This window comes from Ursus arctos, unplaced genomic scaffold, assembly GCF_023065955.2.
Source record: "Ursus arctos isolate Adak ecotype North America unplaced genomic scaffold, UrsArc2.0 scaffold_13, whole genome shotgun sequence".
Taxonomy (NCBI): Eukaryota; Metazoa; Chordata; class Mammalia; order Carnivora; family Ursidae; genus Ursus; species Ursus arctos.
In genome coordinates this window covers 42,932,123-42,949,197 of record NW_026622797.1, presented here as the reverse complement: position 1 = coordinate 42,949,197, position 17,075 = coordinate 42,932,123, and positions in this window count along the sequence as shown.

Genomic DNA, 17,075 nt, shown 5'->3' with positions numbered 1-17,075 from the left:
GAGCCTGCTTCTCCCTCTCCCACTCCCCCTGCTTGTGTTCCCTCTCTCGCTGGCTGTCTCTATCTCTGTCGAATAAATAAATAAAATCTTTTAAAAAAACATTTTTATTTTGAAGAAATGGATATAAACCCAAAGGTAATGCATAATTGTCAGAAAAACAAATACAGATTTACACATGTAAACTTACACCTGGCCCTCTTAACCTCCACATTAATGATGTTTTGAGCTGGATAATCCTTTGCTTTGGGAGGCTGTCCTGGGTCTTGAAAGATGTTTAGCAGCATCCTTGTTCTCTACACACTAGATGCCAATAGCATACACCTTCCCAAGTTGTGACCATCAAAAATGTCTCCAGACATTGCCAGATGTTGTCTGTGGGGCAAAATTGTTCCCCTCCCCCCACACAACCTGTTAAGAACCACTGACTTACACAGATATATAAAACATGGAAGCAATTTCTAATGGAGCATTTAACGATATTTTTCCCGATTTGAAGAACAACATCTTAATTCATGAAATATGCACCACAGATAGTATGTTAGTTTCATATTAAGGGCTTGAAATGAAACAGATGCATCTCTCCACTTTTTCACTTTATTACACTAGAGATCCGAAGTGGTGTTCTGCAGATCAGATCTAAATGAGCCGTCAACTTGATAAAGACAAACAAGCCGGACATGTATACAATGGAAAAAGGAAACACAAAGCTAGAGGCACCTAGTAATCACCTGTGATTCATTTTTGAGTCCATGGTGTTTTTATTTTAATTTCTGGGAATCATCTTAGCATTTGGAATCTAGTCCTGGGGGTGGAATGAAAAATTATGTTCTTCTTTTCTCAGCAGCTGAAAAGAAAAATGACTGTTTACTGAGTTCTGTTCTCAAACATGTGGGGTGGCCCTTTAGGCTGTATTGTCTCCGTTGTTTATTGACATATTCGAGGATCCTGGTCTGGTAGGGCTTCAGGGCTGCTGGAGCAGTTCTGAGACCTCTGATATAATAATTAATTTTTAAACACCCTGTCAAAATAAAAATGTTTTTCTGATTCAACAAACATTTGTTTCAAACTCAACATCAAGGATTTTCTATGAGAATGAAAGTTTCAATATTTAGGACTCACAGGGAAAGATTGTTTAAGTATTATGCCCGAATGACAAACAAATGAAACATGTGGTTATAAACATAGACCTTTGGCTTATTTGGGTAAATTAAATGAACTACCTGACTTTTAAAAATACACCTTATTTAATTGAAAATTTAGGAGATCCAAATTTTCATCCTGCTTTTTGAAACAAACTAGATCTATGATTTTGAGAAGGGGAAGAGGAGAGGAGTCTTTTTTAAAATGACTTGTGGGTAAGGGACTCCACATATGTTCTCCCAGATACCTTACATATGCTATTTTTTTATTATGTTATGTTAGTCACCATACAGTACATCCTTAGTTTTTGATGTAGTGTTCCATGATTCATTATTTGCATATGACACCCAGTGCTCCATGCAATATGTGCCCTCCTTAATACCCTTCACCAGCCTGTCCCAATCACCCACCCCCCTCCCCTCTGAAGCCCTCAGTTTGTTTCCCAGAGTCCATAGTATCTCATGGTTCCTTCCACCTTCTGTTTACCTCCCCTTCAGTCCTCCCTTCCTTCTCCTACCGATCTTCCTGCTATTTCTTATGTTCCATAAATGAATGAAACCATATGATAGTTGTCTTTCTCTGCTTGACTTATTTCACTTAGCATAATCTCCTTCAGTCCTGTCCACGTTATTGCAAATGTTGGGTTATCATTCTTTTTGATGGCGAGTAATATTCCATTGTATATATGGACCACAACTTCTTAATCCTGTCATCTCTTGAAGGGCATCTAGGCTCCTTCCACAATTTAGCTATTGCGGACAATGCTGCTATGAACATTGGGGCGCATATGGCCTTTCTCTTCACTATGTCTGTATCTTTGGGGTAAATACCCAGTGATGCAATTGCTGGATCATAGGGTAGCTCTATTTTTAACTTTTTAAGGAACCTCCACAGTGTTTTCCAAAGTGGCTGTACCAACTTTCATTCCCACCAACAGTGTAAGATGGATCCCCTTTCTCCACATCCTCTCCAACCTTTGTTGTTTCTTGTCTTGTCAATTTTTGCCATTCTAACTGGCGTAAGGTGGTATCTTAGTGTGGTTTTGATTTGAATTTCCCTGATGGCTAATGATTTTGAACATTTTTTCATGTGTCTGTTAGCCATTTGTACGTCTTCGTTGGAAAAGTGTCTGTTCATATCTTCTGCCCATATTTTGATTTGATTATTTGTTTCTCGTGTATTGAGTTTGAGAAGTTCTTTGTAGATCTTGGATACCAGTCTTTTATCTGTAGTGTCATTTGCAAATATCTTCTCCCATTCCGTGGGCTGCCTCTTAGTTTTTTTTTTTTTTTTTTTGACTATTTCCTTGACTGTGCAGAAGCTTTTTATCTTGATGAAGTCCCACAAGTTCATTTTTTCTTTTGTTTCTCTTGCCTTTGGAGATGTGTCATGAAAAAAGTTGCTGTGGCCGATGTCAAAGAGGTTGCTGCCTATGTTCTCCTCTATGATTTTGATGGATTCCTGTCTCACATCGAGGTCTTTCATCCATTTGGAGTTTATCTTTGTGTATGGTGTGAGAGAGTGGTCAAGTATCATTCTTTTGCATTTGGCTGTCCAATTTTTCCAGCACCATTTATTGAAGAAATTGTCTTTTTTCCACTGGATGTTTTTTCCTGCTTTGTCAAAGATTAGTTGCCCAAAGAGCCAAGGGTCCATTTCTGGGTTCTCTATTCTGTTCCATTGGTCTATGTGTCTGTTTTTGTGACAGTACCATGCTGTCTTTGTGATCACACTTTGTAGTATAGTTTGAGATCAGGCAACGTGATGCCCCCAGCTTGTTTTTCCTTTTCAACAGTTCCTTGGTGATTAGGGGCCTTTTCTGGTTCCACACAAATTTAAGGGCTGTTTGTTCCAGTTCTTTGAAAAATATCATTGGTATTTTGATAGGGATGGCACTGAAAGTGTAGATTGCTCTGGGTAGCATAGACATTTTAACTATGTTTATTCTTCCGATCCATGAGCATGGAGTGTTTTTCCATTTTTTTGTGTCTTCTTCAATGTCTTTCAAAAGTGATCTGTAGTTTCTAGAATATAGATCCTTTACATCTCTGGTTAATTCCGAGATATTGTATGATTTTTGGTGCTATTGTAAATGGAATCGATTCCCTAATTTCTCTTTCTTTTTTTTTTTTTTAAAGATTTTATTTATTTATTCGACAGAGATAAAGACAGCCAGCGAGAGAGGGAACACAAGCAGGGGGAGTGGGAGAGGAAGAAGCAGGCTCCCAGTGGAGGAGCCTGATGTGGGGCTTGATCCCATAACACTGGGATCACGCCCTGAGCCAAAGGCAGACGCTTAACCGCTATGCCACCCAGGCGCCCCCTAATTTCTCTTTCTTCAGTCTCATTGTTCGTGTATAGAAATGCAACTGATTTCTGAGCATTGATTTTGTATCCCGCCACATTACTGAATTGCTCTATGAGTTCTACTAATTTGGGGGTGGAGTCTTTTGGGTTTTCCATATAGAGTATCATGTCATCTGCGAAGAGCGACAGTTTGACTTCTTCTTTGTTGATTTGGATACCTTTTATCCCTTTTTGTTGTCTGATTGCTGTTGCAAGGACTTCTAGTACTATATTGAATGATAATGGGGAGAATGAGCATTCTTGTCATGTTCCTGATCTTAAGGGAAAGGCTTTCAGCTTTTCCCCATTGAGAATGATATTCGCCGTAGGCTTTTCATAGGTGGTTTTTATGAAATTGAAGAATGTACCCTCTATCCCTACACTCTGAAGGGTTTTAATCAGGAAAGGATGCTGTATTTTGTCAAATACTCTTTTTGCATCAATTGAGAGGATCATATGGTTCTTGATTCTTTTCTTGTTGATATAATCTATCACACTGATAGATTTACAAATGTTGAACCACCCTTGCATTTCAGGGATGAATCCCACTTGGTCATGATGGATAATCCTTTTAATGTACTGTTGGATCCTATTAGCTAGGATCTTGTTGAGAATTTTGGCGTCCATATGCATCAGGGATATCTGTCTGTAATTCTCCTTTTTGATGGGGGTCTTTGCCTGGTTTGGGGATCAAGGTAATACTGGCCTCATAGAATGAGTTTGGTAGTTTTCCTTCTGTTTCTATTTTTTGAAACAGCTTCAGGAGAATAGGTATTATTTCTTCTTTGAATGTTTGGTAGAATTCCCCCGGTAATCTGTCAGGCCCTGGACTCTTATTTTGGGGGAGGTTTTTAATCACTGCTTCAATCTCTTCATAATTAATTGGTCTGTTTAAATAATCAATTTCTTCCTGTTTCAGTCTTGGTAGTTCATAGGTTTCCAGGAAAGCATCCATTTCTTCCAGGTTGTTTAATTTATTGGCGTAAAGCTGTTGATGAAAGTTTCTAATAATCCTTCCTATTTTATTGGTGTTGGTCATGGTCTCTCCCCTTTCATTCATAATTTTTTTAATTTGGGTCCTTTCTCTATTCTTTTGAATAAGTCTGGCCAGTGGCTTATCGATCTTATTTATTCTTTCAAAGAACCAGTTTCTAGTTTTGTTGATCTGCTCTACTGTGCACCTGGTTTCTAATTCATTGATCTCTGCTCTAATCTTGATCAACTGCCTTCTCGTGCATGGGTTAGGCCTCTTCTTCTGTTCCAGCTCCAGCTTCTTGAGGTGAGAATATAATAACTGCATTTTAGGTTTTTCTATTCTTTTGAGTGAGGCTTGGATAGCTATGTATTTTCCCCTTAGGACTGCCTTTGCAGTGTCCCATAGGTTTTGGACCGATATGTTTTCATTCTCATTGGTCTCCAAAAATTGTTTAATCTCCTTCTTAATTCCCTGGTTTACCCAATCATTCTTGAGCAGGACGGTTCTTAGTTTCCAAGTGTTTGAGTTTCTTCCAAATTTTTTCTTGTGATTGAGTTCCAGTTTCAAAGCATTATGGTCTAAGAATATGCAGGGAATAATCTCAGTCTTTTGGTATCGGTTGAGACCTGTTTTGTGACCCAGCATATGGTCTATTCTGAAGAAAGTTCCATGTGCATTCGAAAAGAATGAGTATTCTCTTGTTCTGGGGTGTAGTGTTCTATATATATCTATGAGGTCCATCTGGTCCAGTATGTCATTCAAAGCTCTTGTTTCTTTGTTGATTTTCTGCTTAGGTGATCTGTCTATTGCTGAGAGTGGAGTGTTGAGGTTCCCTACTATTAACGTATTATTATCTATATGTCTCTTTATTCTGGTTAAGAGTTGGCTTGTGTATCTAGCTGCTCCCCTGTTGGGGGAATAGATATTTATAATTGTCATATCCACTTGTTGGATACATCCTTTAAGAATAATATAGTGTCCTTCTGTATCTCTAACTACAGTCTTTAGTTTAAAATCTAATCTGTCTGATATGAGCATTGCTACCCCAGCTTTCTTTTGAGGTCCATTGGCATGAAAGATGGTTCTCCATCCCTTCACTTTCAGTCTGGATGTATCTTTAGGTTCAAAATGAGTCTCTCGTAGACAGCAAATGGATGGGTCATGTCTTTTTATCCAATCTGCAACCCTGTGGCATTTATGGGAGCATTTAGGCCATTCACATTGAGAGTGATTATTGAGAGATATAATTTTCATGATGTCATGTTGCCTGTGAAGTCTTAGTTTCTATAGATTGTAAATTTCTGTTCTGTATCACTCTTGGGGTCTTTTTACTTTTATAGAACCCCCTTAATATTTCTTGTATGGCTGGCTTGGTGGTCACATATTAATTCAGTTTCTGCCGGTCTTGGAAGGTCCTTGTCTCTCCATCAATTCTGAATGACAGCCTTGCCGGATAAAGGATCTTGGCTGCATGTTTTTCTCAGAGCTCTGAAAATACCTTGCCAACATTTCCTGGCTTGCCAGGTCTCTGTAGACAGGTCTGACGTTATTCTGATGTTCCTCCCTCTGTACGTGAGGATTCTCTGCCCCCTGGCCACTTTCAAGATTGTATCCTTGGATCTAATATTTGTGAATTACACTATGATGTGACGTGGTGTAGGTCTGTTCTCATTGATCTTGGGAGGGGTCCTTTCTGCCTCTTGGACACAAATGCTTGTTTCCTTTGCCAGATTAGGGAAGTTCTCAGCTACAATTTGTTCGAATACCTCTTTCATACCTCTCTCTTTCTCCACCCCCTCGGGGATGCCGATGATTCTGACATTGGAATGTTTCATTGAGTCAGTAATCTCCCATAATCTACATTCTTGAGATTGGATTTTTTTGAGCCATGTTTCCATTTTTTCCTTCTTTTCTACCAACCCATCTTCCAATTCACTAATTTGTTCTTCTGCCTCATTTACCCTGGCCATCAGAGCGTCTAGTTTAGATTGCATTTGATTCAGAGCATTTTTAATTTCTGCCAGATTCGCTCTCATTTCCGCCCTTGGAAATTCTATATTCTCATTAATATTTTTGTTAATATTTTTTTCAAGCCTACACAGCATCTTCACTATTGTTACTCTGAACTTCATTTCTGACAATTTGGTTATATCCATATTCATTGGTTCTGTGGCAGAGGGGACAGACTCTGTCTCTTTTCTTTGTTGGGGGGATTCCTCCTCCTTGTAGTTCTGATGACGAGAGGTTACGGGGATGTACAGAGCTCAAATTATTGACCAGGACCCAAGCAAAGTGCAATTGTTTTATAGGGACCTTAGGGATGTGGACTTCTTGATTTTTCAGCCTGCCTTCTGGGGGCGGGGCCTGCCGCACTGATACTCCGGCAACCCTGTTTGGGTAGAGTCTCCCTGTCCCCTGTGAGGGGGGATGGGGATGGGCACAATGTGAGCTGGTATTTCTGGGCTTTTTTTCTCTGGCGGCTTTCCTTGGAGGTTTTCTGTGACTCTTCTGAAAGTCAGAGCAGCAGTGGCCGTATCCTAGCCTCTGTCTCGGAACAGAGAGATCGCAGTCCACTCTCCACTGAGCTCTCTTGGCCTCTTTAACTCTGTTTCTGTCAGTGCTGCTAAAAACCCCGCAGCATCCCGGGTTGTGCGCCCCACAGCCGCTCTCCCAGTCATCGCTTCCAGGGCCAGTATGTCTCTGTCCTTTGTGCTTCTAGCACCGCCAGCCACCGCTGGTTCCCCCGTGTGCTCCGGAGCTCCCTGTTTCAGTGTGGTTCACACGCGCTCTGGAGCTCCGGTTTTCAGCTAGTTCACGCGCGCGCTCCCGAGCTCCCGGCTTCAGTCCGGTTCTAGGGAGCGCTCCAGAGCCCTGGTTTTCAGACTGGTTGCGCGCATTCCCAGGCTCACGGTCTCAGTCCCCTCTCTCGTGGGTGCCGGTTGAGAGTCCCGGTCCGCGAGTCCGCCCTGCTCCCCAGTGCAGGTGGCTACTGCTTCCCAGCGCCCAAACGCAGCGGCTCCCTCCCCCTTCCGTTTATCTTCTGATATCTGTGGGCGGTTTCACGGCTCCCTGCTTCCTACCTCAATACTCAGCACCGGAGATGTTTGTTTGTAGAGATCCAGATGTATCTTCCTGCGTCTCAGGCTGATTCCGTGGGTGTTCAGGATGATCTGGTAGATATCCAGCTCGATTCAGGGCACCAGCTGAGAAAGGGGTCCCCTACTCCTCCGCCATCTTTTTCCGAACCCCCCCCCCCACTTATGCTATTTCTAGCCACTTAGCTCCTCTATGTCTGAATCCCTCGCCTCCAAATTAGGTTGTTGGATCTGGCTGGGGTTTCTTTTTTAAATTTAATTCAATTTTTAATTTTTATTATCATTATTTTTTCATTTGAGTAGAATTGACATACAATGTTACATTAGTTTCAGGTGTATAACTTAGTGATTCAACAAGTTTATACATTATGTTGTGCCCACCCCACGTGTACTACCATCTGTCGCCATACATCACTATTATAATATCACTGCCCATATTCCTTTATGCTGTGCCTTTTATTCCTGATTTATTCATTTTGTAATTGGAAGCCTGTATCTGCCAGTCCCCTTCACCCCTTTTGCCCAACCCCTACCCCGCACTCTGCAGTTTGTTCTCTGTATTTATAGGTCTGATTCTGCTTTTTGTTTGCTTATTTTAGATTCCACATATGAGTGAAATCATATGGTATTTGTTTTTCTCAATTTAACTTATTTCACTTAGCGAAATACCCTCTAGGTCCATCCATGTTGTCATGTATGTTGGCCAGTTTCTAAGTTGAGAATCCATGCATGGGATTCAGGGTGGTCTGTGAATTCCCTAAAATTGCACAGAGAGTTTTGGGTATGCATGTATGTGCACTATTCTGTGGGAGATGGTTCAGAGTGCCCAGCAGTTTCTCAAGGGATTAGGATCCTGAAAAATAATCATTTCTCTTAAGACAAATGAGGGCGTGCCTGGCCCTGGGAGTAGGCAAATCCAGGAGGTATGCTGGCATGGAGAGCTCTAAGTACACCTATTTGTGTTCCTTAACTTCTTTGTATATTATGCACCAAAATGGATCTGCCTGAGAGAGTATGAGTGTGAAAGCCCGTGTGATAGGGGGCTGATTCTTCTCTCCTACCTCCTCCTTCATAACCTCCATCCTTCATTTCAGAAAAGAAAGTTTTCCTTCTAGTTGTCTCATAATCTTACTACTGTGCATTGCCACCATGGTGTTAAAAATCCCCACGGTACCAAACACGGATATTTCAAAGTATTAGTGTGGGGGTTAAGAAAGTAAATGACTTTAATGGCTATTTAGCAACTCCTTTGTTTCTTTCATACTTTGCGTTCAATGCAATTGAATAAGGACTTAGATTATGAGCTGATAAATCATTACATTTTTTGATGATTTGTTTCAGTAATTTCTCTACTGAGTACTTCTTTCTTGATTTCATTCATTTCTGCTCTTATCTCTATTATTGCTCTCCTATTTCCTTTGGGTTTACCATGCCATTGTTTTTTTCCTAGTTTCTTGGTGTAACTGTTTAAACTATTGACTTTTTTTTAGCCTTAACTTTTTGTCTAATAAATATACTGAAACTGTAAGTTCCCTTCTAAGCTTTAGTTGTTATACACAAATTTTGATAGGTACTATTTCATTATCATTCAATTATAAATATTTTCTGATTTCCAATATGATGTTTTTGAGCATGAATTATTTAGAAGTGCATTGTTTAATTTGGAGATTATTTTGGTTATCGACTTCTAGCTTAATTACACTATGTCTATAAAACACATCATGAGTGATTTCAATTATTCGACATGTTTTCTGACAATCTTAATATATGTGCCAGAGCACTTGTAAAGGACGTGGAATTCACAGTTTGACCTGACAGCTCTCTTCCCCTTCCCCACTTCTCTCCCTGTTTTCCCTTACAGGCCTCAACCACACAAATCTTTTGCATGGTTAGTCTAGTCTTGGTATCTGCTTCTTAGAGCACCTGGACTAACTAAGAACCCAACCTTGTCTCTTTTCGCCCTGTATCTTCAACACATAAAACAGTTCGTGGCACATAGCAGACACTCAATAAATATTTGCTGACTGAATAAATGAATAAATAAAAATTTTTCCTAGCATAACTTTTTGAAAATCGATAGAGCTGTCCTCATCCTATCCTAATACCAAACAGAATCTATTTTCTCAAAGTTTTTGTTGCCTAGATCATTTTTCTCCCTGACTAGTCCATTACTTCAAGTCTTTTCTCAGGATATTCATGTTATTTACCATTTCTTCCAAATCATATTACATTTGTTCCTTCTGTAGAAGTTTAATAATGTGGGTAATACAGAAGAGCACAGAGGGTACAGACTTTAAAGTTGCTTCTTGGCCTAGCACTGGCTTCACCCCCTTCTAGCAGTGTATTCTTGAGCAATGAAACGTGCTTGACCTTTGTTTCTTCATCTTTAAAATAGGGATAACAGTGGTGCCTGATTCCTATTGTTAACTATAATCAGAGATAACATATGCAAAGTACTTAGCAGAGTACTTGACCTGCAAAACATATTCAGTGAGCTGAGTGTCTGTGGAATATGGCTGTGGCTATTCCTCCCTGCGATGCTGACAGGGCCTTAGAGTTAGAACTCCTGCCAGCTTCGTGCGCATGCTCCTTGTTCCCCGCCCAAGGAAAGTACCCTATCTCCAGGGAATGATAGGCGCAGAGCTGTAGAGCTCTGGGATGTGCCACTAAATTTTCACCCAGCTTTTGATTTGCTGAGGATGATCTAAGAACCTGTTTCTAGAATAAAAGGGGAGCAGAAGAGCTGGGCAAATCTTTTAAAAATTCCGGAAAGTCAAAAGTGATGCATTTTGGTTTTGATCTGCACGTCTCTGTTTATGGTAGTTGACATTTTAATGTGGCTCCTTCCTCCGAATTTCCCCCTGAATGATAGTCTCAGTGCTCTGCTTTATTAAAATTAGAAAATAACAATGTAGTTCAGTCTCGTTTTACAAGACAGGCAACGCGAAACGTTGTGGCAACCTGACAAGAAAAGTTACAAGGGAGATGCAGATTTTGGCTGGGTAGATATTCGTGAACCTACAGCCCAAGTCTGAGTGCAAAGACCCGAGCCGAGTATGTGAGAGCAGTGTGTAAGATAGCAAATAATCGTTACACTGCTAGATAAGAGGGTCACCGTGTCGTTCTGACGCTTCGTTTTCTTTTTGTAACTGCAAAGACTGCCTGAGAAAAGTTTCCGACCAAGCCGAAGTTTTGAAGATGGAGAATGCTTCTTGCGCGGGGTAGCACAGAGACTCAGCAAAGACTTGGGGTCAGCTCTCCCCGGGCTGGCAGCCAGCAGTCACGTGCAGCTGCGGCTCACACAAGTCACGGGGCCTCGTGAACACCACGTCAACACCAGTGCCCACGGCGACTAACAAACAGACTGAAGAGTTGGTGGTTACGGATGGATTTCTAGAAATAGATGAATTTCAAAAAACAGAAAGGGAAAAGGCTTGACATTCGCAGATGGTGTTAGATTTACAAATAGCTCTAGTAAATGAAATTGAATGCCGGTGACAAAGCATTCACCACCAGAAAATAAATAAGTCGCAGAAACAGCCCCTTGGGCCTGTGACTGAGGATGGCATTTGGCTGCATCAGGCAGAAAACTTTTCTGAAGTAAGGTTAAACCTAAGCGGTGTGAGACACGATGAATGTAAACAGCAGCTTCACAGACACAGGGTTCGTGGCAGATGCCAAATGTAGAAACACTTGGGTACTTTTCCTCTACGAGCATTACTATTGTCCTCGTTACTGTCAGAACCCCGTATGCCTGCTGGGTTGACCACACACCAGGCGTTCTGGTTTGTCTGGGCGGTACTGGTTTATACCAGTTGTTCACAGGACCCTGCCTGCTAGGATTCCCTTTCACTCTCACAAATGTCCTGGTTTGGACAATATATTATATGGTCATGCTGTGCATGGCACAGTTTTAGGCATTTGGAAGCCAACCAAGAAAAGCCGTGGCACCTGGACTTAATGGTATTTCTTTTTCTTCTTTGTGGGCGCTAAGTGCCCTGGTTGCAAAGGATCAGGGGCCGGGGGCAGGGGTGTGCAGCGTCTTGGCTCCTATAAGACTTAATAGGTGAGTAAGTTGGTTCAATTAAATACTTAACTACCCCACAGCCTCTTGGGTTCAGGTAAATACTACATATGTGCTGAAAATTCCGAGGCATTTAGAGAATACTGTAGCTCAGTCAAAGAGAAGCTGTGTTCAGCTTTACCAATCGGAAAGCAACCATAACACAATGTTTGGCTGGAAGGCTGGCTCTTCCAGCATCAGCCCTTTTCTTTATGCCAAGAAGTGAGTAGAGTGAGTTAATCTTTCTATTATATGGATGAAAAAGTCCCAAGCATGTGTTTTCCAAAGTAAATGAACTTGTAAATCTACTACTTAAACCTGTTTATGGACTAAGCACCCCTTTACCACTTACCAGGGGATGTAATCAATCAGCTGGGTCCTGAATTGAATTTCTTGTTTGGAGATTTTTTTTTTAAAGACTTATTTATTTTAATTTTTCTAAAGATTTTATTTATTTATTTATTTGTTTGTTTATTTATTTTGGAGAGAGAGCATGAGCAAGGGGTGGAGGGAGAGAGAGAGAATCTCAAGCAGACTCTGCCCTGAGTAGAAGCCCAAGGCGGGGCTCGATCCCACAACCCTGAGATCACGACCTGAGCTGAAGGCAGACACTTAACGACTGAACCACCCAGGTGCCCCAGACTAAAAATTTCAAGATGGTGAAATTTAAGCAAATGCAAGGCCAGGAGTAGAAAAAGTGGTGTGAGAAATCATCACCAGAATAAAATCAGTATTAGCAATGATTTTTCTTTTGCTCACTGCCTTCCTTCAGTGCTGAATGCCTCTTCGTTTTCCTGCAGTTAAGCTGTTTGCTACCCTCTGGCCATTTCTTACATTGACCTCCTGTGCGACCCAGGGACTCTGTGAATCCTCCAGCTGACACAGAATTAGTCTGTAATCCAAACACTCTCTTCTCGCACTTTTCGTTGATGCCGTTGACTTTGGCAGACGTGTCCCTCAGCTTAGTCCTCTAAGTCTGGTGATGTTATGTTGGCTTGGTTCCTTTATGGGAACTACCCAGGTGCACAGAGGAGAGGGTGATGCTAGCACGTTGCTCTCCCGGGGCCCGGACAGCTGACGCTCATGGCTGGTGAGTCCCAGCCTTGCTGTTTGGTTTTATTTATGTTGCTGTTCTGTGTTGTTTTAGTGTCTCCCTCTGTTACTTGCTTTCTGCTCCAGTGGATCCTTCACATGGTTGCCCAGAGTTTGCTTTTGCTTTTTCTTCGGGAACAAAATCTAATCGTTATCCAGGTTGCTCTCTTGTACTCCCTGCTAAAAATTTCGTGTGGGCACACCTGGAGCTGGTTTGTGAATTGGCTCTATCATAGTCACTGTATGAATAGATGACATTTTGTTTGTCCATTCCCTTATTCCTGGCCTTTTAGCTTATTTCAACCATGTTTCTAATATTGCCAAGGACATTTTTGCAGGTTCCATTCCCATACCATCTCAATACTTGGATAAAAGTTTTGCCAATTTGATGGGGGGGGGGATAGCATTTAATTGTTTTAACCTGCATCTCCTGATTGCCATGAAGTCAAGAATTTGAAGTGTTTATCTCAATAGGAATTCCTTTTCATATCCTTTACCCACTTTCATTTTGGTTTGTCTTTTTTCTTCTGTTGCTTTTTAAGAATCTTGTATATACTTAATCTTTGTGTGTTTTATTGCATGAGTATATTGCAAACGTTTTTTTTCCCATTCTGAGGCTTGCTTTTAAGTTTCAAATTTTGATATAATTAAGTTTATTAGTCATTTTTCTATGTGATATATGACTTTAGTGCTTTTCAAAGAAATCCTTCTTTGTTGTAAGGTCATGAAGACATTCACCCATCATTTTTTCCAAAAATGTTTTAAGTCTTATTCTCATTTAGGTCTTTAATTCATCTGGATTCCATTTTTCTAAATGGTATGAGAAGGAGATCTAAAATACTTTTTTTTTTTTTCAGATGGATAGCCTTCATCCAAACACCTCTTACTTTGTACATAAGCCCATATTTTCCTTGTGAACTTGTAATGGGACATTTGTCAGATAAGATGTTATGTATGCATGTGTATATTTCTGGGCTCTCTATTCTGTTCCACTGGCTTATTTGAGTCTATCTGTGCCAATGCTATGCAGTTTTGATGGGTATTACTTCACATTAAATCTTGATAACCAACAAAGCAATTCCCCCTTTTTTGTACTTCAAAATTATTTTCGTAATCTTGGCTGTTTCTTTGGAAAAGGTTTATAGAAGTCTGACAAAATTCTGGGGTTTTGACTGGAATTGCATTTATAATATAGACCAAATCTGACAGTACTGAGTTCTTTTAAATACTGATTTTTCCCTCCACAAACATGCTATACCTTTCCATTTATTCAGATCTTCTTTTATATTCCTCAGTAAAATTTTCAACTTTTTTGATAATAACCTTGTGTATCTTTTCATTTCTTGATACTTTATCATTTTTCCTATCTTAGTATTCTATCTAGGACCTTTAATACAATATTGAATTTCAGTGGTGGAAGTGGGAATTCTTGTTTTGTTTTTGAATTTAAAAGAATGGGGGTGCCTGGGTGGCTCGGTTCATTGAGTGTCCAGCTCTTGATTTCGGCTCAGATCGTGATCTTGGGGTGCTGGGATAAAGCCCCACATTGGGCTCTGTGCTCAGCATGGAGTCTGCTTGGGATTCCCTCTTTCCCTCTCCCTCTGCCCCTCTTCCCCACTCATGCTCTCTCTCTGAAATAGATAAATTAAATTCTTTTAAAAATGAAAGAATGCTTTAAAAAAATAATAAAATAATAAAAAGAATGCTTTAAAATGTTCTCTATTAAATATGACGTTTACTCTGTGGTAGATACCATTTACTGGATTAACAAAGAATCATTCTATTCTTAATTTCTATTTAAATCATTACCGTGTGTTGAATTTTATCAAGTGCTTTTTTGCATCAATTAATATCACCAAATGTTTTCTCCTTTTTTTTACTGTGGCAAATAATTCTAATTTCTAGGTCAAAAAGTTATAGCTTTGTCTTGTCTTTTTAAATACCATGTAACAGGATTTTTAAAGAATTCCTATATGACTACTTCCTTACCTTCTGGCACTTCAAGATGTTCCAGATTCGTTTTATATTTTCCCTTTTCCAACCCTAGAAGTCACCATTTCTTCAAGGACTCCTGCTTCTTTTTACTGGAGAATGGTCTTGAGAAAGTAAGACTGAGCATAAGGATGCTGATTGCCATTGGGGTGTTCTAGCCCTCTCCGTGGACAGCACTAGGAAGGATGTAACTGTGTATAACTATGTCTATGCTGAGCTTTAATTTCTGAATTTGTGGTTTTAACTTCATGCAGGTGAGGAGAACTTGAACCTCATAACCAGGTGTGACTTTTAGTTTAGGTTTCTTGAGGGCCAGTCGTCATTCAGTGATGCCAGCCTGCTTTCCGTGATGTATTCTTGGGCCAGTGAACGCAGGTTTTTCTCTCCTTTTTATGGACTGGACTCTTCTTTCTGGCTCCTGTCTTTAAGCAGAGCCCTCAGTTCCAATTCCTCGTAAACACAGAGTTCGCAGCCTTCGTCATGACCGTCTCAGGCATCCTTACCTCGTGTCTCCTGACACTTCTCAGGGCTACTTAGCCTTTGTAACTGCTGCAGTTTTAAGTTTTTTCATAGTTTCTGGTGCCTATAGGTATCTTTTTGTTATTTGGAACTCTAGTAAGGATAAGAAATATTTGATGTTGTATCTGGTATTTTCTTGTGGGGTGTGTGTGTGTGTGTGTTTGTGTGTATGTGTGTATGTGTGTGTATCTTCACATTGGCTTCATCTGCTGGGTTGAATAGAAATTCTGTCTATTTACAGTGAAGAAAACAAACACTAGAAAATTTGCGTGACCCCAAATCACACACAAGCTTAGCACCGGACTATCCGCGCTCTCATCTCTGATCTTCCCACTTTACTTTTCTTACGCCTGTGGGAACTGCAATAGTTCACAAAGGTTTAAGGCTTTTCATATATGACTTTTTCTTGCCCAAAGCTAATTCATTTCTAAAAACTTCCAGAGTTGTATACTGTGATCAACTTCCCTTGAAAAGTTGCTGTGGTGCTGCGGAGGGAAGGGCAGAAAAACAGGACAAACTGAGAATGAATCTCCCTTTATCTTAGGACAATCTGAACTATATTGAATTTGCAAGCCTAATTACAGAACGGAACAGTGCTTGGGAAACACGAATACCCCCAAAACTGTGGAATTCACCTAGAACTCAAATAGTAGCCATATTCAAACTCACCGATTTGTTGGAGTTTATGTAGGCAATATTTATAGCCCCTTATTTTAAAAGTATTTTAAATGATTAGATTAGAATTGTCTGGATTTAGAGGTCAAATTCTGGACTTTCTCTTGGTAAGGAAGAGGCTGATGTGGGGCATATCAAAATGGGAGTAAATGTTTGCTTTATGGTTAGAAAGCTACCCCCCCCCCCCGTTGTGCTTCTTCGATCCTTCCTTACTGCATAGTCTTTGTAACTCTTGGTTGCCTACTTACGACTGTCTCATTATATTAAAAAGTACTAATACTAAGAAAATGGTTACATAATCAAATATTCTCAAAATTAAAAGTCTATTGATTGGATAAATTGTATAAAATAAGCAAGTTAAACGTAGTTTGTAATTTTTCTTGAGAAGCAAAGACAAAACAGACTAACCTCCTCCTGACTTCTAACTGAATTCTCTATTGATACCAGATAGAGATCAGATATAAAACATGACTGATACTATATTACTCACATTATTTTTAAACAGAAGAAATGACCCTATCAAATGCATTCTAAATAATTCACTGCTGGGATGTGAGAATCACTTAACTAGTTTTCTTTCCTTCATCTGACATTAACATAAGTGATCTAGAATGCTGGTTAAAATTCAAGGAAAAGTTATGCTTGGGTAAACCACGGAAGTGGCTTTTTAAGCCTAAATTCTCCAATTTTTTGGTAACAAATATTATGTATAATGAAGTTTTGGTGTCTACTTGTGGGCTTCTCAAAGTAAACCCTGGGGCACCTAAGTGGCTCACTTGGTTGAGCTTCTGGCTCATGATCTCAGATCAGGTCACGATCTCATGGGTCATGGGATCCAGTCCTAGACTTTGAGCTCAGCGGGGAGTCTGCTTGACATTCTCTCTGTCCCTCTCCCTCTGCCCCAGCTCACAAGCATGTGCGTGTGTGTGTGTGTGTGTGTGTGTGTGCATGTGTGTGCGTGCTCTCTCTCAAATAAATAAATAAGTCTTTTTAAAAAAGTAAATCTTAAGTTAAAAGTGTACTTGTTTTTTATGGAAAATTATTAAACCCTCCAAAAAATTTATTAAAATATAGTCACTAGAGCTATATTTCAGTTGATTTGTCCTAAGAACCAAAATGCAATATACAACCAGAGGATTTTAATTCATGGTCATTTGCTAGAACTGGATATCAAAGT